At 46.2% G+C, this 26,690-nt stretch overlaps 1 protein-coding gene across 1 annotated transcript in view; it reads left to right on the top strand.

The window, feature by feature from the left end:
- The window catches only part of KLB (klotho beta), a 246,710-nt gene that overhangs the window by 96,716 nt on the left and 123,304 nt on the right, over window positions 1-26,690 (top strand). The gene's annotated exons all lie outside the window — the stretch shown is intronic.

The following is a 26,690-nucleotide window of genomic DNA, read 5'->3' as shown; positions in this document are numbered from 1 at the left end:
TTCAGATTCCAACAATGTCATCAGTGATACGTGTGGTGTGTCTGGAGTAAATGTAAGATGCTCAGAAGACAAGGGTACTGATCAAAACATATTACACTCAGATCTTAAAGAATCCACGTCAGGCTACTAGTCTCAAAGAGTATAAGGTAATTTTATAAAATGTATTTATTTAGTTTTTTTCAAGACCGATGTGGCATGACATTGCTATTAAAAATGATGTCCTAAAGGATGATAGTAGTTCATAGCAACATAGCCAAAAATGATAAGTACCACAAAAAATTTGCGATTACCAAAAAATCGTATACTACAACTGGCAAAATACAAACACCAAAATGATTAAAATGGTTGTAAAAAGTAGTACAACTAGATAATAGTACAAATAAAAGTAGTGGAACTGAATTCCAATTAGTTTGTACTCACTCCTGCCTATTATATAATATTTAGTTGTTAAAACCTAAACTTTTCTAGAAGAATTTCAAGTTGCTCCAATAACTATTCTGATTGTAACACAAAGAGCACTTTTTCACTTTATGCTGATTTGTTCATGGCAGTTTTTAAGACACAGTACATTTCTATGTTTATCGCCTGTAATTGTATTGTATTGTAATTGCATTTATATAGCGCTTACTACCCCTGACGAGGCGTCAAAGCGCTTTTTCGGTGAGTAGCATGGTACTCCGGGACCCATAGAGCATTAGTGTTGAATTAGTATAGTGAAACATGCAAGTAAATGTTAAGTGGTGGATAGGTTGGTCATTTATTTGGATTCGGAAGGATAGCAGAAAGATAGCAGCAGGATAGAAGAGGGAAAAAAAGGTTTCTTTTTATATAGGGCTTGTTACCCATGATGGGATGTTGAAGCACACTACTATGGAAACCTGTTAGACCTGTCAGCCCTTTGGGTGGTCCCTCCTCATCATTATTTATTTTGTCCCACTTTTGCCTCAAACCCTGTTTGAATTTTTCCTTTTTGGGAACCACCAGACTTTTTCGTGTTGCTACAGATTCAGGGAGCCATTTTAGCTACCCCTGAACCTTCTGTCTGAGGGCCTGAAGCACAAAATGGTGGCCTCCCATGACATCACCAGCATCCACTGGAACCTACCAGCACCTTCCAGAACCTTCCAGGAGATTCCAGAACTGTGTGACAGTTGGAAACCGTTTAGAATGTTGGGAGGATAAGAGAGGCAGTTGGCAGTTGGAGCTGGCAGTTGGCACCTGACTGGTGAAGAGAGAGGAGCACAACAGTGAAGGAGGAAGGAGTGAAGCAGCAGGGGTGGAAACTTGTGCCTGGAGTGGGGTCCATAAACCCACCCTTGATACTTGTCCCTACTGATGGATCCCAGCCTATAGCCCTGTGTGGGAAGAAGACAGAAGAAAACCATCCTAAGGACCTGGACAGCAGGAACAGGCCTTAGAACCAAGAAAACTGCAAGATTCTGACCTGAGAACTGGTTTCCCTGGAGCCTGGCGTCGAGTAGCCGAAGACCTGGAGCCCGAGGTGGAGAAGCGGCGCTGACTGAGGTAGCAGACGTCGTACCCGGAGCCGCCTGAGGTCGTAAGAGGGCGCCGGCGGAGGTCGAGAGGAATACCAAGGGTCGAGAAGGAGGTGAACCGAGGTCGAGTGAGCGGCGTCATCGGAAGGGTGAAGTCCGCCCTCCGGAGTCGTCGGAGACCGAGGTAGAGGAGCACCGGAGGTCGGGAGTGAGGATCGCACTCCGGAGTCGCCCGGAACCTGTGAGGAAGAGCACCGGAGGTCGGGGGTGAGGATCGCACCCCGGAGTCGCCGGAAGTCGAAATCGAGGCCAGGCCGGCCGACGTCATCGGAGCCGAGAGCGCCATCGGACCGGAGCCACCCGAAGTCGACATCGTGAAGAGACTGCCCGACGCCGTCGAATCGGAGGTCGAGATCGAACCGAGGCCACCGACATCGGACCGGAACCGCCTACCGGCGTCGACAAAGACTCCAGCGGCGTCGGAACATCAGAAAAGGGCAGTAAGTGGAGTAGAGGGCGCCTAAGGCCCTGTGGAGACCTGAGAGACTACTCTAAGGGGCTAGGGAGGTGCTGAAACCCATCTGACTGTGCCTGGGGTGAACTGGGACTAACCTAGAGAGGTTGTGTGGAGAGGAAAGCCAGGGTATTGGAATTCCCCCCTTTGATCTACCTCAGTTTAGGCCTCAGCCAGGGAGTAGGACCCCCCAAGCCTTCAACACCCTACAAGCTGTGCCTGGGCCAAATCAGCCCTTAAGTATTGGAGTGTCATCTGATTCATGAGTGTTATTGTATACTTCTAATTATTTATTGGGGAAACTGTATTTATTAAATTCTTATCTATTTAATGCTGCACTGTATTTATAGGTCCACAGGACTTGTTGGTGTACAGTATTTATTGGTACAGTATTTATTGGTACAGTATTTATCACCTCAAAGTATTTAATTGTCTGTATATATTGCACTTGTATTTATGCCCTGTTATTTATGATCACCCCTATTTATTTCAGCAAACAGCAAATATTTATTTGACCTGCTCTATTTAAGAATTTGTATATTGTGATTGTTATTTATTTTTCCAATCAGCAACTAAGAGAAAAAGATAAAGACAGAATATTTTCATAATTTTTACGGTGTAGAGTCGTTTTTGGAACGGATGCACGCATGGTTATTGTATGGGTATATTGTATGCTTAGCACTGTGCCTGTTTCCTGACCACTCGAGCCAAGCTACCCCATTGTGTCGGGAAGGTCCACCACCACCCTGCGGAGTGGGAGTGGGCTGTTTCCAACATAAATTGGTGGCAGCGGTGGGATAAAATAAATAATGATGAGGAGGGACCACCCAAAGGGCTGACAGGGCGCCCCCCAGAAGAAAGAAGGAGGGGAAAAGAAAAAGGAGTTCTCCAAAGGCCCCCAAAATAACTTCCAAGGGAAGGGAACAGGATTCACCTCTAAGGCTAACCCACCCAGAAACCCTAATCCTGGCCAGAGTCAGCAGCCAAGGGTTGTCCATTGCTACGAGTGCGGTGGCGTTGGACACTATAAAGGAGATCCGAAGTGTCAGAAACGATCACCCCCTCCCACTGGAGGAAAGCCCCCCGGAGTAGCTAGTGTAGTGCTCGGGGAGGAGATGCCCTTAACTAAGGGAAGGGAGTGGGCGGGTGTCACTCTAGTGTCCCTGGGAGAACGGGAGATGGTTCCTAAGATCCAGGTGCCCGCAAATACCGCAAAGTATGGGCAGTGGATCACCATCAACGGCCAAAGAGGGGAGGCTCTGAGAGACACAGGAGCCAGTATGACTATGGTGCGTAGCCAACTGGTGTCTCCAGAGCAGGTAATTCCCGATGTACTCCACCCAGCCGCGATGGCTGACGGCAGAACAGGTCACTATCCAGTGGCCGAGGTTCCCTTTGAATGGGGGGGGGTTGCAGGTTCACTTCGAGTTGCCGTAAGCCCTGCCGTGCCAGTCGATTGTCTGCTGGGCAATGACATGGAGCACAACGCTTGGAAGGAGGTGGAATACCGGACTCACACCGAGATGCTGGGTACACCTGACTGGGCCTGTGTTAGCACAAGGTCCGCGACTACCCGAAGAGGGAGTTCATTCCGGCTGGAGCCTGGAACAAAGGCCCAGCCAGCTGCCAGTCAAGGGAAGAACCGAGGACAGGAGGAGCCTGCCTCGGCGTCTCCACCCCGTAGGACGGATAGGCCACCGGAGGTGGTGGACCAGGAGTCTGCGGAGGGGGACGTTACCAACCTGGAGGACCTACCCATCCCGGCCGAGTGGCACGTGGAGGGAGGCCCGTCCAGGGAGGAATTCTGCCAGGGCCAGAGGGAGTGCCCTACCCTTGAGGGGCTGAGGCGACAGGCCGAAGCCCAGGCAGCAGGGAACGTTGAAGGGAACTACAGTGTTTACTGGGAGGATGGCCTCCTCTACAGTGAACCCAAGGCACCCCTACATGGATCGTCACGAGCCTTGGTAGTTCCTCAACGTTATCGAGCCTTCCTTTTAGAGTTGGCTCACGAGATACCATTGGCAGGACACCTGGGGCAAGACAAGACCTTCGCCCGTCTTGTCCCACACTTTTATTGGCCTCAGATGAAAGTGTCGTCCGATACCTACTGCCGGACATGTGTGTCTTGCCAAGCCAGTGGGAAAACAGGGGTGAAGCTGAAAGCTCCCCTGGAACCACTTCCTGTCGTTAGCACCCCCTTTGAAAGGGTGGGCATCGACATTGTGGGTCCATTAGATCCGCCAACTACAGCTGGTCACAGGTTTATCCTGGTTCTGGTGGATCATGCCACACGGTACCCAGAGGCAATACCTCTGAGGACCATAACAGCACCTGTTGTGGCAAGGGCCCTGATGGGAATCTTTACCCGAGTGGGTTTTCCCAAGGAAGTTGTGTCCGACAGGGGGACCAACTTCATGTCAGCGTATATGCGGGCAATGTGGAAGGAGTGTGGAGTGACATACCGGTTCACCACTCCTTACCACCCCCAGACAAATGGTCTAGTGGAAAGGTTTAACAAAACCTTAAAAGGCATGATCAGAAGTCTGCCTGAAAGCCTGCGGAGGAAATGGGACGTCCTCCTACCCTGTTTACTTTTTTCCTACAGGGAAGTGCCACAGAAGGGAGTGGGCTTCAGCCCCTTCGAGCTTCTGTATGGGCACCCTGTACGTGGACCTCTTAACCTGGTGAGAGACGGATGGGAAAGAACTCCCAGAAAGCTCCCCCAGGATGTGGTGAGCTACATGCTGGCCTTCCGGAGCCAAATGGCTAAGTTGTGGAAGCAAGCTTCTGACAACTTGGAAGCCAGCCAAGCAGTGATGAAGGCGTGGTATGACCACAACGCTCACCCGGTGGAGTTGGAGCCTGGCCAGAAGGTGTGGGTGATCGAACCAGGAGAGCTTAGTGCCCTCCAGGATCGCTGGTCAGGACCCTTTGAGGTGTTGGAGAAGAAGGGTAAGGCTACCTACTTGGTGGACCTGAAGACCCCTCGTCAGCCCCTGCGGGTGCTGCATGCCAACCGCCTCAAACCCCACCACGAGAGGCCCGAAGTCATCTTGATGATGGTGACTGACGGAGGAGAGGACGTGGAAAGCGAGCCTCTCCCTGATCTGTTTGCGTCTCAGGAAAAGGATGGGTCGGTGGAGGGAGTGATTCTCTCTCCATCTCTAACTCCTGAACAGCAGGAGGACTGTCGCCAGGCCCTGGGGCAGTACTCCTCGTTGTTCTCCCTTGTCCCGGGTAGGACTCACCTGTGCGTCCATGACGTGGACACAGGAGACAGCCCACCTGTGAAGTCCAAGATCTACCGGATGTCAGACAAGGTGAAGGCCAGCATTCATAGTGAGGTCACTAAGATGCTGGAGCTAGGAGTGATTGAACCTTCTAGCAGCCCCTGGTCCAGTCCGGTGGTGTTAGTACCGAAAGCTGCACCACCGGGTGCCCAACCAGAACTGAGGTTCTGTGTGGACTACCGGGGACTGAATTCAGTGACAAAAACTGATGCACATCCGATCCCTAGGGCGGATGAATTAATTGACCGGCTGGGAGCTGCCCAATATCTAAGTACCTTTGACCTCACCTCTGGGTACTGGCAGATCTCTTTGACTGATGGAGCAAGGGAAAGGTCAGCCTTCTCCACGCCCAATGGCCACTACCAGTTCTGTGTGATGCCCTTTGGGCTCAAGAACGCACCTGCCACGTTTCAGCGCCTGGTAAACCAGATCCTCACCGGAATGGAGAGTTTCTCTGCTGCTTATCTGGATGACATAGCCGTCTTCAGTAACAGCTGGGAGGATCACTTGCGTCACCTGCAAGCTGTTCTCCAGGCCCTGAGACAAGCTGGATTGACGATCAAGGCCAGCAAGTGCCAGATCGGGCAGGGGTCGGTAGTGTACCTTGGACACTTGGTGGGTAGGGGAACGGTGCAACCCCTCCAGGCGAAGATCGAGGCCATCATGGCCTGGGAACCCCCCAAGACACAGACTGAGGTCCGAGCATTTTTGGGCCTCACGGGATACTATCGCCGCTTCGTGAAGGGGTACGGTACCATCGTAGCCCCCCTCACGGAGCTCACGTCCAAGAAACAACCTCGACGGGTAGTCTGGACGGAGGCTTGTCAGCAAGCCTTTGAGAGATTGAAGAAAGCCATGTGCGAGGCCCCGGTCTTAAGGGCCCCAGACTTTTCCAAGAAGTTCATTGTCCAGACAGATGCATCAGAACATGGCATTGGGGCAGTGTTATCGCAACTCAACGAAGAGGGTCTGGATCAACCCGTGGTCTTCCTATCCCGGAGACTACTTCCCAGGGAACAGAAGTGGAGTGCAATAGAGCGTGAAGCCTTTGCAGTGGTATGGGCTCTGAAGAAGTTGCGGCCATACCTGTTTGGCTCGCACTTCCTGGTTCAGACCGACCACCGACCCCTTCGTTGGCTGATGCAAATGAAGGGGGAGAATCCCAAGTTGTTGAGGTGGTCTATTTCCCTACAGGGGATGGACTTTCAGGTGGAACATCGGCCTGGAGTGGACCACGCCAATGCAGACGGTCTCTCAAGGTATTTCCGCCTTAGTGATGAGAACTCCCAAGGGGTTGGGTAGCTCTCCCCACTTTCAGCTGGGGGGGACGCGTGTTAGACCTGTCAGCCCTTTGGGTGGTCCCTCCTCATCATTATTTATTTTGTCCCACTTTTGCCTCAAACCCTGTTTGAATTTTTCCTTTTTGGGAACCACCAGACTTTTTCGTGTTGCTACAGATTCAGGGAGCCATTTTAGCTACCCCTGAACCTTCTGTCTGAGGGCCTGAAGCACAAAATGGTGGCCTCCCATGACATCACCAGCATCCACTGGAACCTACCAGCACCTTCCAGAACCTTCCAGGAGATTCCAGAACTGTGTGACAGTTGGAAACCGTTTAGAATGTTGGGAGGATAAGAGAGGCAGTTGGCAGTTGGAGCTGGCAGTTGGCACCTGACTGGTGAAGAGAGAGGAGCACAACAGTGAAGGAGGAAGGAGTGAAGCAGCAGGGGTGGAAACTTGTGCCTGGAGTGGGGTCCATAAACCCACCCTTGATACTTGTCCCTACTGATGGATCCCAGCCTATAGCCCTGTGTGGGAAGAAGACAGAAGAAAACCATCCTAAGGACCTGGACAGCAGGAACAGGCCTTAGAACCAAGAAAACAGCAAGATTCTGACCTGAGAACTGGTTTCCCTGGAGCCTGGCGTCGAGTAGCCGAAGACCTGGAGCCCGAGGTGGAGAAGCGGCGCTGACTGAGGTAGCAGACGTCGTACCCGGAGCCGCCTGAGGTCGTAAGAGGGCGCCGGCGGAGGTCGAGAGGAATACCAAGGGTCGAGAAGGAGGTGAACCGAGGTCGAGTGAGCGGCGTCATCGGAAGGGTGAAGTCCGCCCTCCGGAGTCGTCGGAGACCGAGGTAGAGGAGCACCGGAGGTCGGGAGTGAGGATCGCACTCCGGAGTCGCCCGGAACCTGTGAGGAAGAGCACCGGAGGTCGGGGGTGAGGATCGCACCCCGGAGTCGCCGGAAGTCGAAATCGAGGCCAGGCCGGCCGACGTCATCGGAGCCGAGAGCGCCATCGGACCGGAGCCACCCGAAGTCGACATCGTGAAGAGACTGCCCGACGCCGTCGAATCGGAGGTCGAGATCGAACCGAGGCCACCGACATCGGACCGGAACCGCCTACCGGCGTCGACAAAGACTCCAGCGGCGTCGGAACATCAGAAAAGGGCAGTAAGTGGAGTAGAGGGCGCCTAAGGCCCTGTGGAGACCTGAGAGACTACTCTAAGGGGCTAGGGAGGTGCTGAAACCCATCTGACTGTGCCTGGGGTGAACTGGGACTAACCTAGAGAGGTTGTGTGGAGAGGAAAGCCAGGGTATTGGAATTCCCCCCTTTGATCTACCTCAGTTTAGGCCTCAGCCTTTGCCTCAGCCAGGGAGTAGGACCCCCCAAGCCTTCAACACCCTACAAGCTGTGCCTGGGCCAAATCAGCCCTTAAGTATTGGAGTGTTATCTGATTCATGAGTGTTATTGTATACTTCTAATTATTTATTGGGGAAACTGTATTTATTAAATTCTTATCTATTTAATGCTGCACTGTATTTATAGGTCCACAGGACTTGTTGGTGTACAGTATTTATTGGTACAGTATTTATTGGTACAGTATTTATCACCTCAAAGTATTTAATTGTCTGTATATATTGCACTTGTATTTATGCCCTGTTATTTATGATCACCCCTATTTATTTCAGCAAACAGCAAATATTTATTTGACCTGCTCTATTTAAGAATTTGTATATTGTGATTGTTATTTATTTTTCCAATCAGCAACTAAGAGAAAAAGATAAAGACAGAATATTTTCATAATTTTTACGGTGTAGAGTCGTTTTTGGAACGGATGCACGCATGGTTATTGTATGGGTATATTGTATGCTTAGCACTGTGCCTGTTTCCTGACCACTCGAGCCAAGCTACCCCATTGTGTCGGGAAGGTCCACCACCACCCTGCGGAGTGGGAGTGGGCTGTTTCCAACAAAACCCATAAAGGATTAGTGCTGAATTAGTATGGTGAAATATGAAAGTAATTTGAGTGGTGGATATTAGTCAGTTATTTGGAGTGAGAAGGGTAGCGGAGGGATAAGTGTAATCATGCAATGCGAATACTTCATAGGCATAACAAGTATTACCAATTAAACAAACTGGTGACATAAATGAAGCAGAAATTACAAATCTGCACACTATCTTCCTACCCACCGTCCTGGACAGTGCCAAGTGTCATTTTATCTAATTACAAGCACAGGCATATCCTTCTTACTTCTCTGGGGGTTCTGGTTGTTCCATCCATGGCACATGTTATGTTATGTGACTTTGTATAGCGCTCTATCACCCAAAAATGTATTCTGGCACAGAGTAGGTGTGTGTGTGCTTAGTCCTACCTATGGTAGGTTGGTAATTGAAAAGCCAGGTCTTCAGCTTCTTGCGGAATTGAAGAAGAGAGCAGAAGACTCCGATTTGTAGAGGGAGGTCGTTTTACACTTTATGAGTGATGTAAGAGAACGATCGACACTTACGAACAAACCCTGTACACTCCTACCGGGCCCATATGGGTACCTAGGTTCAATACTTTACCTCAGAGGCGATGGTCCTCCAATTGATCTTTCACTGTCGCGGTGAGGAAACAGGATGTCCGACCGTCAGCTACCCAATGAGGTCCATTAATTGGTAGCCGACTCATAAATTGGTCATCAAGTTCAGGTATATTACTCTAAAAACCATGCTATAGAAATAAAGTACTGTGATTGGTAAACCCAACCACCTAAAGAAGTTTATTTAACAAGAATCATGCAAGCCAAAAGCTCTGCTGTGGCTTCACAGAACAAGAGCAAAAGGACCCTATGTTCTGAAAATAGACACAATAAGACTCAGACAACTTTAGATAATTTGGCAATTGTATTAAAGATCCAAAATCAATGCATATAAGTAACATTTTAAGAAGCTCAGTCATAGATCTAACAGTTCGAAATATAAAACCACACATCTAGGTGAAATAATCTATCCCTAAATAAAAGGACGCATAAAGAGGATGGCTTTTGGAAAACAAAACAATTTCTACCACCAACAAAGCAAGAAGTTGGTTCTCAAGGTTCTATTGGCACGAGCAAGGGGATCAAGTTAAAGTCCACTAGGGGAAAAGTCCATGGGAATGGGCAAGGGGGAATGGAGCATATAATCAGGAAAGTCCAAATCTAGTTTCTCACCAAACTGCTCCAAATCATCAAAAAGGCAAGTTCATCAGCAAGGGCAACAAGCATTGGCATAGCCAATAGGTCTCGCCTTTGGGGTCTTGTAAGTGTTTAGGCTGAGCTATTGGCTTTGTCAGTGTCTTTAAGCTATGTTGTAGAGCAGCATGGGTGCTGTGCAACATGTTGAAAAGTTATAATAAAAACATATTTTAAGTATTTTTCTTACCTTATATATAACGGATAAGATATTTTTTAAACTTTGAACACATTTTTTGAATCATTGTTTTTGTACGTGTTGAAATAATTCTTCAAAATAAAGTGTTTTTATAATTTCATATTTAAAACTTCTTTTGATGTGTTGATGCTTGGTAGTGTGTTTACGAGCTTAAGTGGCCAATTTAGTGCATTAGATTGCTAAAAAGTAGTCCATATTTACAAATAAGGGTCGTTTAGAACTTACAAACATACATAGAACTGTTGAGCCATCGAGATCTTTAAGGCGACCAGATTAGGTTACTCAATAGTTAGCTTAGAAGCAGACAAACTACACACTGCACATCATTTAAAAAACCCAAACAAAACCAAAAATTAAAACAATTGCCTTTCATACCACTACAACGCTGGGATAATGCGCCCCACCCCTACCCTTTGTCTCTGGGAATCTGAGGAATCCCAGAAATGTGAACTTTGGGATCTTAAACAGCATTTCGGAGGAGAGCCATAAATCTTCACCTTGCACGACTGTCAGGGAGCTTTAGCAGGAAGATTGCAAAATACTGTTTAAAAGCTTCGGTGACGCAGCCTTTGCTAACAGCACTAGTCCACAAGCATGAAACGCAAATATGCTGGCGGGTGACGCACACGCTATAGAGTGATTTCATTTCCACATTCAATTTAATTTGTGAAGATGAAAGTGGACTGGCGTGACCCAATCACTCACATTGTGTTTTAAAGAAGAATGGTAATACAGCATGAAGCCCGGAATCAATAAATGAATAAATAAATGGACAAGTGGATGAATGTATTACTTACAAGTGAAGCGCGTTTGGCTGGTCTTCGGCAAGATGGAATCGAGTTGAAAAGGCAAGAGGGTGATTCTAAAGTAACAAACTTTAAAAAGTCCTTTCCAGCTTAAGGTATATTTTCTGTAAAATGAACAAACAACAACTCCTGAATTCAGATTGTGCCACGCCTCTTGACTGCATGTCTCCAATTGGGAGTTGGGCCAAGATGAAGGATAGATATCATAAGGAAAAAAGAAAACGGAAGGAAAAAAAGTAATCGGTACAAACGGGAAAGGAGTGAAGAAGAGAAGCTGGCGAGGACAAATGGAATGGGGTGGGGGGTCTCTCAGAAAGTAGAATATAGTTAGAAAGAGAAAAACATGAATGAATCCAAGGGCACATTAATAAAGCCGACAAAAGAGGAAAGGGGATAGAGATGTGAAATCAGCTCTAAACAAGCACAGGCTGCATTGTGTCTTTAGGAAAGGCAATGCATGCGACAACCTGTGTGAGGTGTCCCTGGGCCCTCATGGGCACTTGGGCAGGGCGGTGCATGCTGTGCTTTCTATACAGCGTGCTCCACACGATGCCCATGGGCAGATTCGTGCATCTTGTCGCCTCCGAGGGGTGGTGAGTGCTCTGCCTGCCCGGTGTGCACGGTGATGGAATATGCATTTTTTGCAGCATGGTCAGTATTGTAGCACAATGGATAGTGCACCGCCTGTACAAAGTACGCCCTAAGTAGAGGGATAGATTGTTTTCACTGTGCAGGATGTTGCAGGCAGTGCATTTTATGCAGCGCTGTGCAAGCGCTGTTCAAGCGCGCAGCGTGTTCTCTGGTCCTTACACGGGTGATAGGTGCCTGCTCCCTCGTACAGTTTGCATACTGTGCCTGTTTTGCAGGGCGGCGCACTCTGTATCTGTTGTGCTGGGTTATGCATGTAGTGTTTCCTGTCGCGTGCATGGCAAGGTGTGGTGTTCTGCTGTGTGGTTCATTCTATCTATTGGGGAGAGTTATGCATGTAGTGCTTCCCATCCCGTGCATGGCAAGGTATGGTGCTCTGCTGTGCGGTGCACTCGATCTACGGTGGTGAGTTATGCATGCATTGCTTCCCGTCCCGTGCATGGCAAGGAATGGTGCTCTGCTGTGCGGTGTGCAGACACATCGAAGAAGCGGTCCTTGTGCCCACAGATGCACGCTATGGCCCCTGTGCAGGCTGTGTACCCTCTCTGCTCGGCGGTGACTGCTGGGAGCGCGCACAGTGAATGAATGAAGCGCTCTGCACTCAGTGTGTACAATGCGCGTCACTGGGCAGGCTCAGAAACTGAGTGAGCTTAAAAGCAGCAGCACTGACCTGCTATAGGGTGCCGTGAGGAGCAAGCAGCAAAGCCCAGCAGGCTTCCATCGATCCAAGCCCTGGCACGGACTGCACGGGGCAGAGGAGGTGACAGGGGGCGAGGCATAGAGGGTCATCACGGGACTTGTAGTGCAGTCCACACCAGGCGGCAGCCAATGGGAGGTGTGCCTTGTCCATGAGTCTTGGGAGGTGCTGTAAAGGCGCAATCTAAGAGTGGGAGGCAGACACAGAGAGGGAGGCGGCTCGGGAGAAAGATTGAGAAGGACAACCAGGGAGTGAGATAAAATTGCGGGAGTCTGCGCAAGTAATGGAGAAACGAAGACATCCCCAAAGAAAACAAGAGAATGCTAGTGCATTGGTTGACGGCAAAAACAAATAAAAAAATAAGCAAGTACTGTAACTAAACGAGTGGTACGCGCGCAAGACGCGAAAGTGAAAGCTGAAACCTGATTCGGAACACATGGCAGCCTGCGCGCTCCCCGCTGCTAATTAAAACAAGCCTGTGCGCGCGAGAGCGAGCACCAGGCCATATGTTTTGAATTATCGCTTCCATGTCTGGGCACGATAATTCAAAACATATGGCGCCCGTGCGGGTAGCCGCAAGCAATAGGTCACACACGCACAAGCATTTGGTCAGCTTTTTGAAGCCCCCTTACAATAAGTCTCGCAGAGAAGCGCATGCGCGCTGCTCAGGCGAGACCTAAAAAGCAAGGGGCATAAAGTAGGTCTTGCAGGCAGGTCGGAGGCAAGGAAAGTGAAACGGGGCCGTCTGGGCTTAGGCAAAGCTCTTCTCAAAAAGATGCTCACTTCCTCCTCCTTTGTCATTATGACAACAATGGTCAGTCCACAATGATCTGATCATCATGTGATCGTCCTTCCGTCTCTCCAGGTCCAAATTATTACTCTGGGATATTTTCCCATGCACATCATGGGAAACAAAAGTACGTTCCATCCTTACAGGTTAGTTGACAAGGAGTTTATTTACATTGTTGCTCTCCAAAGATATAGGGGAGAATTAATTTTCCCACCATTCACACACAAGGGGGTAAAAGAATAATCTTAGTTGTCCAAAGGAATGTCGCATGAACCAAGAACAAATATATTAACATTTGAGAAAATGTATCAAAGTCCATTGCACAAGGCTATGGAATAATACAGCCTAAGGAAAAATACATCTCAATATGTTTTATATTCAACATTTCATACTTAGTCAAATAAACTCCTAATAACTAGGCTCAAGCATAATGAAATAAAACACACATAACATATATAAGCATTTTGTAATGTTGTCAGTGATGGTTACACAGAAATGTTCAACTTCAAATATGGCTTACTACCACAATTTTAAAAAGTAGCAACGTTAATACTAAAAGTCATTAAAATAAAATTGTTCTTATACGCAAATTCTATTTATCATGTTAGCACTTCAGACATCTAACACATTTAGTTTAGGAATTGTACCAATATTGAGTTTTTTAGGACACTCTGCAATGCAGTCAATAGTAATGCTAAATTATCATTAATTTTCATGACATCACTGTTAAGAATATAAGGTAATCAGTTACTTAAAACATCTTAAATTCACTATTTAATGAATCCTACTGTTTCTATCTACTCAAGCGCGCTCTACGGTGCTGGTACATCAACTTTTCTCTGTTTCTGTATCATTTTGCTAGACGTTTATGTTTTCATTGTTGAGATAGGTTTTTAAGTGTTGTGTAAAGCATGATCAGCTTTTATGCGGCATCAGTATGCATGGGATGTTGGTGAGCTGAAGTCCTGCAGAGCGTAAGTGTCTGGATGGTTAGTGAAAGGAGATGTGACTGCTCAAGTAGGTGGGGCTTCACTTGTGGATGCCTTGCATGTGTGTGGGGAGTTTGCTTTGAGCGCTTTTGTGTAGTGAAAGCCAGTGTAGTTTCCTAAGGTGTGGTGTAATGTGATGTCTGTGTGGGAGGTTGGGGATCAAGCAATCAATCAATCAGGATTTATAAAGCACAGCTAATCACCTGCGAGGGTATCCAGGAGCTGAAAGACACCAGTACAGGCCGGCATAGCTCGCGGGTGGCGGTCACGAGGGGAGGGGGTTTCCACGGGGAGGGGGGGGCTCGCGCTTGTCATAATAAAAAAAAATGTAAAACCTACCTTTCTGCCTGGTCCCGTGTTTTCACTGCTACTGCTTTCCTGCTCTCCTGCCTCTGACAGGAACAGGAAGCAGCTTGCCAGGCTCCCTCCCCAAAGCCAATCACAACGCTGCATGAAGCGTTGTGATTGGTCTGGAGCATCATGACACACCGCTCAGCCAGGGGCTAGAGGGGTGTGCATGTTCTCCATGCAGGCTGCAATGCAGCCTGCATGGAGAAGGGCAAAATGCACCTGACTGGTTTGGGCTTGAGGGCCAACCAAAGTCTTTGCGCACTCAAAAGTGGGAATACCACACCTCCCCTTTCCTGCTTGGAAAGCATAGCAGCGCCGCCCACATGCCCAGCTGCCTCCCGCAAAGCAAACATAAAATGGTAATAACTACGAGTTATTACCATTTTATGTCTTGGCTTCTTGCACAGCAAGAAAGCAGTGGGACATCGCTCTTACGCCATAGCGTAGGAGCCACCCCAGAAAGTCAGGCTGCTCGGGTGGCATCAGTTGAATAGCAAGGTCTTGAGTCCTCTTCCAAATTCCTGATGGGAGGGTGAGGTCTGGAGATGGTGGGAGGCTGTTCCAGGACATCGCAGGTAGGTAAAAAAAGGAGTGGTTCTCACTGTTGCTTCTGGAGAAGCGGGGGGGTGATCGAGGGAGAAGGACGAGGAGCGCAGGGGTCTGGAGGGTTGGTGGAAGCTCAGACGGTGTTTGATGTATGCACGTCCTTGGTTGTGCAGGGTTTTGTAGGCATGGGTCAGAATCTCGAAATGGCATCTCTTTTGGATGGGGAGACAGTGGAGTTTCTTCAGGTGAGGGGTGATGTGGGTCCATCTGGGGAGGTTGAGGATGAGTCTGAAAGTTCTGAAAGGTCTGCAGTCTCTTTAGGTGGTGTGGTTATTCCTGCGTAGAGTGTATTGCCTTAGTCCAAGTGGCTGGTGACAAGGGCTTGAGTGATGGTGCATCTGGTGGAGACTGGAAGCCATTTGAAGATCTTTCGGAGCTTGTAAAGCGTGAGGAAGCAGGCAGAGTGAGGAACCAGGCGTAGGATGAGTCTGGCTGCCAAGTTCTAAATGCTCTGTAGTCTTCTAATGTGCTTCTTGGTGATCCCGGCATATAGGTTGTTCCTGTGATTTTCATTTTCTAGTGATTACGGTGTGGGTGACAGTTTTTCTTGTGTTGACTGGGAGCCATTTGAGGATATTCCTCAGCATCTTCAGGGTGTGGAAGCAGGATGCAGTAGCAGTGTTGACTTGTGCAGGCATATCCAGTTTCCTGTTGATGATTATACTGAGGTTCCTGGCATGGTTTCTGGGTGTGGGTGTGGGTGGCCACCAGTTGGAGTCCCATGGTGAGGTGGTCTTGCCAAATATCACTACTTCTGTCTAGTCAGTGGTGAGCTTGAGACAGTTGGCTTTCATCCAGTTAGCTACTTCGGTCTTTCAGGTGGTGAACTTGTTACTTGTGTTGGGGGTCTTTATGAGAGGGAGAGTATGAGTTGCATGTCGGCTGTGTATGATAGGGCGTTGATGTAGTGTGTGTGATGCCCTTTGCTTGTTTGGGGCTCCTGGGGTGAGTAGGGCTCCAACACCCATAACTACCCAGGAGGAGGAGGCAGGGCACTTCCTGACACCTCTGCTTGTTAAGCAGAGACATTCTGTGATTCTGGGCAAATCACTTAATTTTCCAGTGCTTAACAAAAATGAATGTGTCCGTCTGTAACATAACTGCTGTCATGTAAAGCACTCTGATACCTTCAGGTCTAGTTCATGGTATATAAAACTCCACAAAAAACAGGAGGTGGCCACTTTCTGACACTCTTGCAGTGCTGGTCGTGCCCAGGCACTGCCCGGGTGAAGACCAGGCCCGTCTGTGCCCATCAGAGCCTGAAAGAGACCGGCCCGGGCTCCCTCTCTTGGCTCTGTTTTTTCCCCTTTGCTTAATCGTCCTTGAATGAATTTGCCTAAACAGCACTTATTGGGCAGCACCAATTAATTGATGCTGAGTTTTACTCATCATATACTTCTTGAAGGATCAACCTAAATTCGGGTAATTATTGTGGTCCAACGCTTCAAGGCGGTTAAAAGAAAAGCTGCCGATGTATTACAGGGTGCTGCTAAACCAAAGAAGTGGGCAAACTCTAAGGTGAAAGCATTTAACAATTGTATATTAAGTGAGATAGATGTCTTGCTAGACAAGGTTGATATAGTTCTCAATCCCCAGGCATCTGTATCTACCACTAGCAATAAGCCAATTGCTAAACTGTTCACCAGACCTCAAAATAAAGCTCAAACAGCCATTGAGCCACAGACTACATTAAGGAGTCATGAGAGCAACATTATAGTTCTATTTCATGCCTATGCTCTGCCACAACATAGAACTTTTTACTGTATACTACAAGCACAAGAATTAATAGTGACCATTTCATACAGACTTGCGGTCTTGGCAAATGAGGAAGTTGTCAACGACCTTAGATCGCTGGGAAGAAGTCTGCTCCATAATTCACATTTGTAGGAAGCATGCAAACAGTCCAGATGACCCTTATCGTTTACAGAGCTTAAATTAATAATCCCAAATGCTCTATGTTTGGTAGTGGAGTTGAGCAGCTTGAGTCGTCAGATGGTAGTGTTAAGCATTTGTTGTACACACAGAGTCATTCAATGAGACACACACACTCCAGAAGAAACTCGAGATAAATTTTAGAAAAATAACACAGATTTTTATATAATTTTAGGCACCAAGATCATTCAAATTCCATAAGTACTTTCGGAGTTCTTGATTTCTGTAGTATTAGAAAAATACAGTCAAATAACGGTTTTGAGCCTCGAACGCTGTAATGTTATCCTATGGGAGAAACTTTCACTGCATAGAAATACTTGCAAACTATTTACAGGGTTTGTCTCTTGAATTTAAGGGGATTAGGGGCCAAGGTCCAAGAAACTACCAGCAGCTCAGATTTATCTGCCCTCGAGTGTCCAGGTGCAGAGGTGCTGGTCTCATTGGTAGCCTCGAGCGCTACGCAGTACAGTCAATGGAGATTTACCTGCAAAAAGAAAGGCTGCAAGTGGGGACTGAGGGACCACCCTGACAGAACCCAAAGGGGGACTCAGCTCTTGAGGATCTCCAGAGCACAAAGACACAGTCGGTTTACGTGGACCCGGGCTGGGGGGTCAGTTGTAGAGGTGTTTTGTCCGGTGGGTTGCTCAAGTCAGAGGGTCTCACTTGGTTTCAGTGGCCTGGAGAGTGGGAGAAAACAAGACTGCAGGGCCACTCTTGGTGAAGACCTTGGAGATCCTGACGTCCCTCGTTGGCAGATCTGTGTTGGCGTTGGTGGGGCCGGGCTAGACACACAAGCCTTGTTGCTTGCAATGGCTCAGGTACCCTGGGTATTGGTTCAGGGAGGCTCCGGAAGAAACGCTCAGCATCTCCAGAATTGGTGAAGCAATGGGGCTGACCTCCTGGACCCTTGGTGACCTCCTCATGGTGAGTTTCTCTCTTGGTGGACTTGATGGTCAGCAAAATGGTGAACCAGGCAGATGCAGTCGGTGCCTGCAGATGCAGGGAGATGGCTCCTCCACCTCAAGGGAGATGCTTCTTAGTTGGCAAAGTACTGGGCAGTCCTCCAAGGGTTTGGGGAGGCTGTTCAGTGGTAGGATGAGTTGTATCTTGCAATTGTCGGGAGAGCAGCAGTCAGGCAGGGTTTGCAACCAATTTCTGTGCTGGTCCACAGTTCTTGCATTGTTGGCTCTTCTTTTTCCTTCTTCTGTTCCCAGGTAGACAAATCCTGGTACCAGGGGATCCCCTAAATACTGAATTTAGGGGCATTTAGGGGAGTGTAGAGTAGTACCCTAGAGCTACTTGCCACTGTAGTGACTACACTGCCTATATGACCACCTCCTTTGGAGAGCGGGCATCATTTGGACCCAGAGTTTATAGTTTCACCAAAACCAAGATAGCGAAACCCTTCCTTGACTGTCCACTTCAGGTGGCCCACCTTAGGGTGGTGAGCAGTCTCTAAGTGCGACATGCCATCTCACTAACTAATTTTCCCACCTGCTCATGTGCCAAATGGGCCTCAGGGCATGGGGTGGCAACCCCAGGCCTGTGGGGAAGCCAGGGTCACATATTAAAGGCAGTAGAGGCTTTGAAGCCTCTCGCTTTGAGATGCTAATTTGCTAGCCATCCTGTTGGAGGAGGTGTTTCCACCTTCCTCCGGAGCCGGCATTGTTTCTGGGCTCTGATTGCGGGGGCTCTTACCTACAAGGGGTCAGAAACTTGGCTGTGGTGGCTGACTGGACAATGCCAGTTGGTCAACACACTAGAGGACTAGTAGGTTTACAAGGGGCACCTCTAAGGTGCCCCCTCGGTGTATGTCCTAATAAATCAGATACTGCCATCCATACAGATTTATTAAGACAAGTTATTTGATACCAAACACCAATATTTTCAGTGAATCCATCATGTAGTTGGGTAACTCATAATGACTAGTTCCCAGTATATGTACTCAAAATGGCTTCTTGAACACTTGTAATGGCCAGCAATGGAACTGGGCGTATCAGCATATCAGCTTGTGCAGATATGTTCTCACATGAAATATAATGCACCCTGTCTTAGGGCTCTAAGGACTGACGTAGGGGTGACGTACATACATTACATGCAGTGTACCTGGGCATTACACACAGGCAGTGTGCAATGTTGTGTTTTCAAAATGGTTTGCACCATTTCATGCAGCCTGTGATGGCAGGCTGTGTGTGCTTTGTGTGCGAGTCTCCTTGGGTGGCATAACACATGCTGCAGCCCTTAGGGACCCTCTTTAGTACCCACACCCTGGGTACCAATGGTACTAGTCACAGGGACTTACAATAGTGCTAAAGTCCTTGCCAATTGGATTACAATTTAACAGAAGTACATTTTTAGGGGAAGAGTATTTTACACTGGAACCTGGTTAGCAGGGACCCATTGCACTTCCAGTCGAAAACATCAGTACCAGTAGGCAAAAAGTAGGGGGCAACCATGCCAAAAAGGGAAACTTTCCTACAACGTTCATTTCCAGATGTAAGATGTATAGATCTTGTTCAAACTGTGATTAAGCGTAATGCAGAAATTACAGGACTAAAAACCATAATAAAAGATCTAGTAAAAAACATTTGATGGAACTAATTAAGAAGAAGGAATGGCCCTAGTTGGGTGACTGAATAACACTAGCAAAGACTCAGCCACTCATGGTGAAACATGGAATCGCATTAATAACCAGCGAGGAGAGCACGGTTTTCCCTCTGTCAGCCAACACCCGAATAGTTGGAGACACATTGCCCCCAAGCTGTTACTTCTCAGTGACAAATGATCATCAGGGGGAAGTCAAGCAGCACACATTCACATGTTTGGACCCCTGCTGAAAGCTTGCACTTACATCAAACAAGAGAGAACTGTCATTTTGATCAGACCCGATTGCTACACCTGATGGAAGCGAACAATGAAAGGTCCCCACCCAATAAAGGAAGAAAACTGATGAGGGAACACATAATAAGGATGAAAAATACAAATTCAGTAAATAGCAGTCTATACATGCACAATGTGGAAAACCTGTGCCCAGGGCTGAGAGAGGATGAGGCCTCACTTTTCAACAAAATCATTTATTGGATTTGTAAGGCACGCAGTTGTTGTGAGGTGATACGTTCTGACATTGTGAAGGCAAAATGCCATTCAATCCCAGATCAAAAAGTTGATTATATTGATTAGCCTTTGAGAGAGCGGTGCGATGGACTAATTGCTTCGGAACGTCGCTTTCCCCCAAACTGTGAAACAAAGATTTATTTGAAATATAATGACCGATGGCCAAACACCTTAGAAATATTCCTATCAGATCAACATTGCCTCCCGAGAGGCCCTCTCCGAGTCAGGAAAGAGAGGCCTGACTCTTTATTCGAGGGCTATGCAATTTAAATGTCCCACCCAAAGTTGACTCAATTGGGGATTGGAATTTACTACCGCGGAACATAGCCGGCCTGCAGACAAAGCTCAGGGGCCCAGAGTGGGGACTTTTAATTGATTTTTTTTTGGTCTGTATATTTAAAGAGATGGTGTACCACGCCTGTGTATTGGACTGCATTTATTAGTTATACTGGCGTAGACTACACAACACACCAGAACTAGTCTCCTATAGATTAGTTCTAGAAGATCTTCGTAATTTAATTAATTATCAGGCAATACCTTTGCTTACACACATAAAAAAAACTCTCTGTAACAACTAGGGTTGGAGAGCTTCGGGAAAACCAGACGGAGACAACTTGGGTAACAAAGGCTATTCATAAAGAAATATTTTGTTACCTTGTATGAGAATTTACAGATACATTTTTGGATGTTAAATACTTCCGACTAAGTTTGTTTGCATATCCTGGAATGGGGGCAGCAATGGGAGCAACGACTGTCCGGCAAGTGGGAAAGCTCTTGACATGGTGCTCCATCAGTTTTTCTGCTGCAATGCTCACAATGCCCAGCAAAAAAAATGGATTGTACCGATTTGTTGCCAGTTGAGGGTTAGACAACATTAAGAAGCTCTGAGAATCCTTAGCTCAAGCACAAATGATTTTATAGTTATAATGTGGCCAAGTTTTTGATTACTATGTAGATTATATGACAGAAACTTTCTCCTTCAGTGGTGATATTTAGTAAATTATATTCCACTTAAACTATATCTACTATTTTTCCTATTTTAGGAATGTATTATATTTCAATCTTGTATTGATTTAGCTCTTTCTAAATATGTATTTTACTGATCTATTTTTTATGACCGAAAAACAAAAGAGGGGTCCCACTACACCAAGGGGAACAGGACACCAAATAAAGACACTATGTCAAATAAACAAGACCCCCTTGGGTATCTTATGTAGCATACATCCGTTCTTACACATTCACTCACAAGAGTCAGGTATTAGCACCAATAGGAGTCCAGAAAGGTAGTGTATATAGAAAAATAAGTATATTTATTATGTATCATAAAAACCATTAAAAAAACATTAAAAACATTTTATCACAGAATCAATAAGGGAGACAAAAAGACTTAAGGGGAAGTACACAAGCAGCAATGTCTTATAGTGTTAATCTAATGGGCACTTGAGGATACATCAATCAAAGACTGACAAGTTCATAGGTACATATCTCATAAATGTGTCACGTTTCTTTTACAATTATATCCCAAGATATTATCTGTGCCTTTGTGGACCTAATGCTTTCTCGATGTCCAGAAGCGTTGTGTAAGTCCTTCCCATAAAGTCTGTACAAAAAAGCGACGCGTTTCGGTGGTATCTTATGATTCCCCACCTTCTTCAGGCTAGCACAAATGCTTGTAACACAACTCCCACAAAAGATAGTGTCTAGAAAATCAAAAAAATATATAAAAAATACATATTTTATATATATATATATATACACATACACATTTCTCAAATGGCTTGTATTTCATGGTGATAACATTTCTTAATTAGATTAGCATGTTTATGTGATGGGGCAACACACACCCTAACACTAATACGCAGACATCATCATTAAAAAACGGTGATTCTAAATACCCCACTCTTGTCCTCCACATTGTTGCCATACCTGGAGCTCACAAGCACTCATACAGTCCCAAGCAAACACTAATATAGTCCATGCAGATCTCATACATCCGATATTTTAGAGAGAGTTACCCACCTAATCGGGGGTGTGCTCGTGACTTTAGATTGTCACTTCTTCATTGGTGACATCTTCCAACCGCCGAATTTGTTATAAAATTCAGCTTTCAAAAAGGGGGTAATCTCCTCCCTGGGGAAATATATAACAAATAAACATTTGTATTGTTTCATCATAAAAAACTTATCTGTCGGGACCCATCCTGCCCTCTTTCAATTCAATACCTTGTGTGTTCGTTCAAGGTAGCACCAGTGTTACACTCTGGATAAAGTTGTAAAAACGTGCCTTCCGCAATGATTTCTCTGACAAATAAAAGAAAGGGACAACCCTAATTAATTATCTGAATATTATGAGCTAAGATGAAATTAAACAACCCCTCTGATATAGATAAGGGAAGTACCTTATTGCTAGATGCCAGATTGTGTGCCCCACAGAGGCTATGGGACTCCTTTGTTTACCAGCTCACGTCCAAAGGAACAACGTATTTGCTTAAAATTCTTCTTGAAGTGCTGGTTGTCTAATGGGAAAGAGGGCGTACTCTATTGGTTGCCATAGGATAAGCGCTAGATATAGTAATTGAAAAAACGCTCTAAATATCTTAGTAATTCAAAGCCCAGTCTTTTTAGTGGTGTGACCACTCCCCATCCTCGCCGTTTGATGTTATAACCAAACATTGGTTTGTATATGGTCACACTATCACGTTCTTTCTGGACTCCTATTGGTGCTAATACCTGACTCTTGTGAGTGAATGTGTAAGAACGGATGTATGCTACATAAGATACCCAAGGGGGTCTTGTTTATTTGACATAGTGTCTATTTTTTATGACTCCATTGTCAAATGAAATTTATCATTGTATATTCAAAATATTGATTATGCTGTGTTTTATGGATTTTATCTCAAATAAGTTTTGAATTAATTGATAATTATGTGGGCGGATGACATTAGCCAGGGGGCACATGTATTCGTTGAAGAGGTGAGGCTGAGTGATGAAGCTTGAGGAACTGTGTAGATGAGTTTGTGGGTTTCCGAAGAATAAGGTGCCAGGTTGACACCTTGTGTTTTATCTGTTAAGAAGAAGCAGATCCAGTAGAGAGCAGGCCCTTGAATGCAAATCTTGTGTAGGTGCCTGATCAGGATGGGGTGTGAGAGCAACTCAAATGCTGCAGAAAGGTCCACGAGGACTGCTATGTCTCCTATTTCAAGGATCATGCAGATGTCGTCTGTGGGGGAAATAAGTGATGCTTCTGTAATGTGGTTGAGCCTGAATCCAGATTGCCTGGCATGGTGGAGCTGGTGGTTGCTGAGGTGGTCGGAGGTGGTGTTGGTTGATTAGTTTTTTCTAAGACCTCTGCTGGGTATGGTAGGAGGGATATGGATCTGTAGTTGGAAAGCGTGGCTGGGTTAGCAGATAGGTTTTTGAGCAGGGGTTTGACAATGGTATGTTGCCAGGTATCTGAGAATGTGGCTGAATCAAATGAGACATTGAGAATGGATTTTAGAGCTTCACTGATTGGTATAAGTCTTTTAGTGAAGGTGTGGTGGGGGCAAGTGTCAGATGGGGCCCATGAGTGGATGGTCTTCATGGTACCAGTGCTTTCAACAGTGGTGATGGAAGGTCACAAGTTCAGGGCTCAATCATCGACCTTGATGGCAAGTTGAGTTCCAACGGTAACGGGGTCCAGTTGAGGGTTGAAGTTGCTGTATTTGGGGAGTATTTTGCTATAGAAGAATTCTGAGAGCTTGTTGCAAAAGTCTTGTGAGGGGTTGATGTTGCTTGAGGTGGCAGGAGGCATGGTGAAATCTTTGATAATGGCAAAGATTTTCTTGCTGCTCTTAGCGCTGACATGCATGCAATCTGAAAGAGCTTGGACCATATCTGCTGGTGATAGCACCTTAGGGCTGATTTGAAGATGCCTTTAACTGCGGTGTCTTGCCATGTTCTCCATTTGCGCTCCAGTTGTTTGCAGTTGCGGTTCGTCAGCCTGAGTTCCTCTGTGTGCCAGCTGGCCTGTGGTCGGGCTCTTGCCTTTCAGTTGTGCTTGAGGGGACCCATGGTGTCGGCACATGTAGTGATCTAGCTGTTGAGGTTTTTGATGACTTTCAGCACATTGCTGGTGTGCACGGGCTGCTACTCAGAGAGGGTGGACGCCCACTCCTCTTCCGAGATGCTTTTCCAGCTCCGGCTCACTGTTCTTACACATTTTAACAATTTACACATGCTATGAAATGTCATGTGGCAGCAGCATTTTTAAAACACATATTTGTATCATCCAGCTGCACTCATGGTACTTTTTTTTTTTTTAAATCGTTTTATTGACATTTTCATATTTTCATACAACATACACAGTGCATCAGCACCCTGCATGGCAACAACAAAGTTATGCAGTTCAGCATACACTCCTTCTTATTATCAGGTAAGCTAGCGAATGAGTTACTGGTAATAGTTCCTGGAGGATTGTCCTTGCAATGACTGCAGCAGTATCATGTCAGACATTGTGTTATACTACATCCTAGCCACATTAGCCCTGGTGCATTACTTAATCAAACTGAGACCCGCTGCTGCATGTGTTAAAAAGAGGACGGCATTGTTAGAGCCGAATGACAGCATCTCCGTAATGTGGAATCATGTGGTAGTAAGTGAGGCCAGCTCTGTGTGCGTGAACTACCAATTGCTAAGCGCTGAGTTCCTGATCTTGTTCCCTTTCTTGGGGCCCCTCCTCTGCTCATGGTACTTCTTCTTATGCATCTATTAATCTGTAAAACGGGCATTAAGGGGATACAAAATATGCGGTTTGTTGTTCACATTGTCTTCGAAACATTCAAACTAAAGTCCTTGTGGTGCCTTGTTGTAGTACTCTGTGAGGAACTAAGTGAAAGGCCCTGACTACATTTGACACACCATTGCATCTAGTGAAAACTAATCATCCTTCTTTGTGCATGAAGAGACACTTTGCAAGTGGCTGCAGGTCAAAAAGTTGCTTGGCCAGTATAAAGTGAACCACCCATGCCATTTTGATGCAGAGAGTCAAGACCGGAGAGGGTTGCAGTAGGCAGGGGTTTGGTAAACTTAAACGAAAAGTCCCAAGGAAATATATCCCACGCATATGTCTATCAGTTAGACCATATTGAATCAATGAAAGGTGTCTGCAGTGGAAAGGATGTGCAACAGAGCTCACCACTTGTAGAGCAGGTGCAAAAGTTGCAGTATGAGTAGTGACTGCCTGCAAGTGAAGACAGAATGGAATATCACATTAGTGCCTCTAAGTAACTGAGTTTTGAACAGGGAGGGAAAGAATGGATCTGTGGTAGCCTAGGTGAGTAGCAAGTGAGCTTAAGATGGAGTGGGATCCAGTGGACTGAACCATATTTGATCAGAGATAACATGGGGTCCTATCCCTGCTGCTCGGATGACAACTACGCACTTAGGTCAAAGGTAGGTTGCCGTCCTATTAAAGATCCCAAAATGGATGAGACACTGGACCCAGAGAAGGGCTTGTGTGGGTGAGACCCAGCATTCTATGGAAGTTTGGAGGACTGTGGGAGTCCATCTTCAGGCTTGATGGTTGACTGTGATGGTGGTTGAACAATTGCAAGGGAATGAAAAGGCGAATAATTCCCTTGAAACTGGTTAATCTGTCTGCAGCCCCAAGTAGTGGAACCAAAGAAAGGGAAAGACAGTCCCAGTAAATTTAGTAATCATGATATTGAGGATTGTGTCAATAGTGAGTCTATGTTATATCTTTCATAGGATGGGTGTATTGCTGTTACCATTACCTGAAGGAAGACATTGGTTTACAGAACATAATGCAGTGGAGCAGATCTAGTGTAATAAACTAGGGGTGGAATGCTCATTGACATGGCTGACCTCAACAGGATAATGTGATAACTTTAAACTGTCCTATCTCTTGCAACATGAAGTGAGAAACATTTATTCTTGATAGAGGTAGGTGCTGAACTATTGAGAATGCACCCAAGGCATCCTGTTGGTTTTATTTCTTGCCAGGTTCTTTAGATTTTTCACTTTTTTCTCCGTCTTCTGTGGCAATGAGCAATTAGTCAGTAGGAGCTGTTATGAATGATGGATCCTTTAACTTGATTTTCCGCACAAAAATATAACACTGGTCACTACAAAGTATTGCATTGAAAATAAAAGGGCACATATGTCTTGAATGAAAGAGGATAAAGACCCTTAGTAATTTCATGTCAGATAGACACATTGTGTAATCGGTAGCATTTTAGATGGGAAGATGATTTTTCCAACGGACTATTCAGTATTTGTGATATTTTACCTTTAGAAATTAATTTTGTGATATCTTAGTATGCTTATTTTTTTTTTATTAAGGTTAAAAATAAAAACTGTACTGCTGCTACGAATGTGAGAAACTCGGCTCACGAGTAATGAGTCCGTGCACGAACATGGGATGCCATGTTAATAGCGCTGGATGTATGTTATGCTATAATCTCTGAAAATGTACAAATATATCCTTGTTTTGGATACATTGGAAGCAGTGACTAAATAACAAACAAGTTACTAACAAAACAAAAAAAAGTTACGAATACATTGAGTGTTCGAAAATGACTGTTGATTCCAATGTTCATGAGAAGGTATTATTGAAAACGGTGCACTGATGAGGAAGTGGTAGAACGAATTCATTGTTCGGCTCCTGCAGTACCGGCACATGGGTGATGGCCTAATAGCAGGAGTGGGAGCACTGTAATGTTAAACATACCCAGTCTCTACACCTTATCGCATGATCTAAGGCG

Source organism: Triturus cristatus, chromosome 2_2 (assembly GCF_964204655.1).
Source record: "Triturus cristatus chromosome 2_2, aTriCri1.1, whole genome shotgun sequence".
In the NCBI taxonomy this organism is placed as follows: domain Eukaryota; kingdom Metazoa; phylum Chordata; class Amphibia; order Caudata; family Salamandridae; genus Triturus; species Triturus cristatus.
Note: the sequence above shows the minus strand (reverse complement) of the source record. Positions and strands in the feature narration are given on the sequence as shown.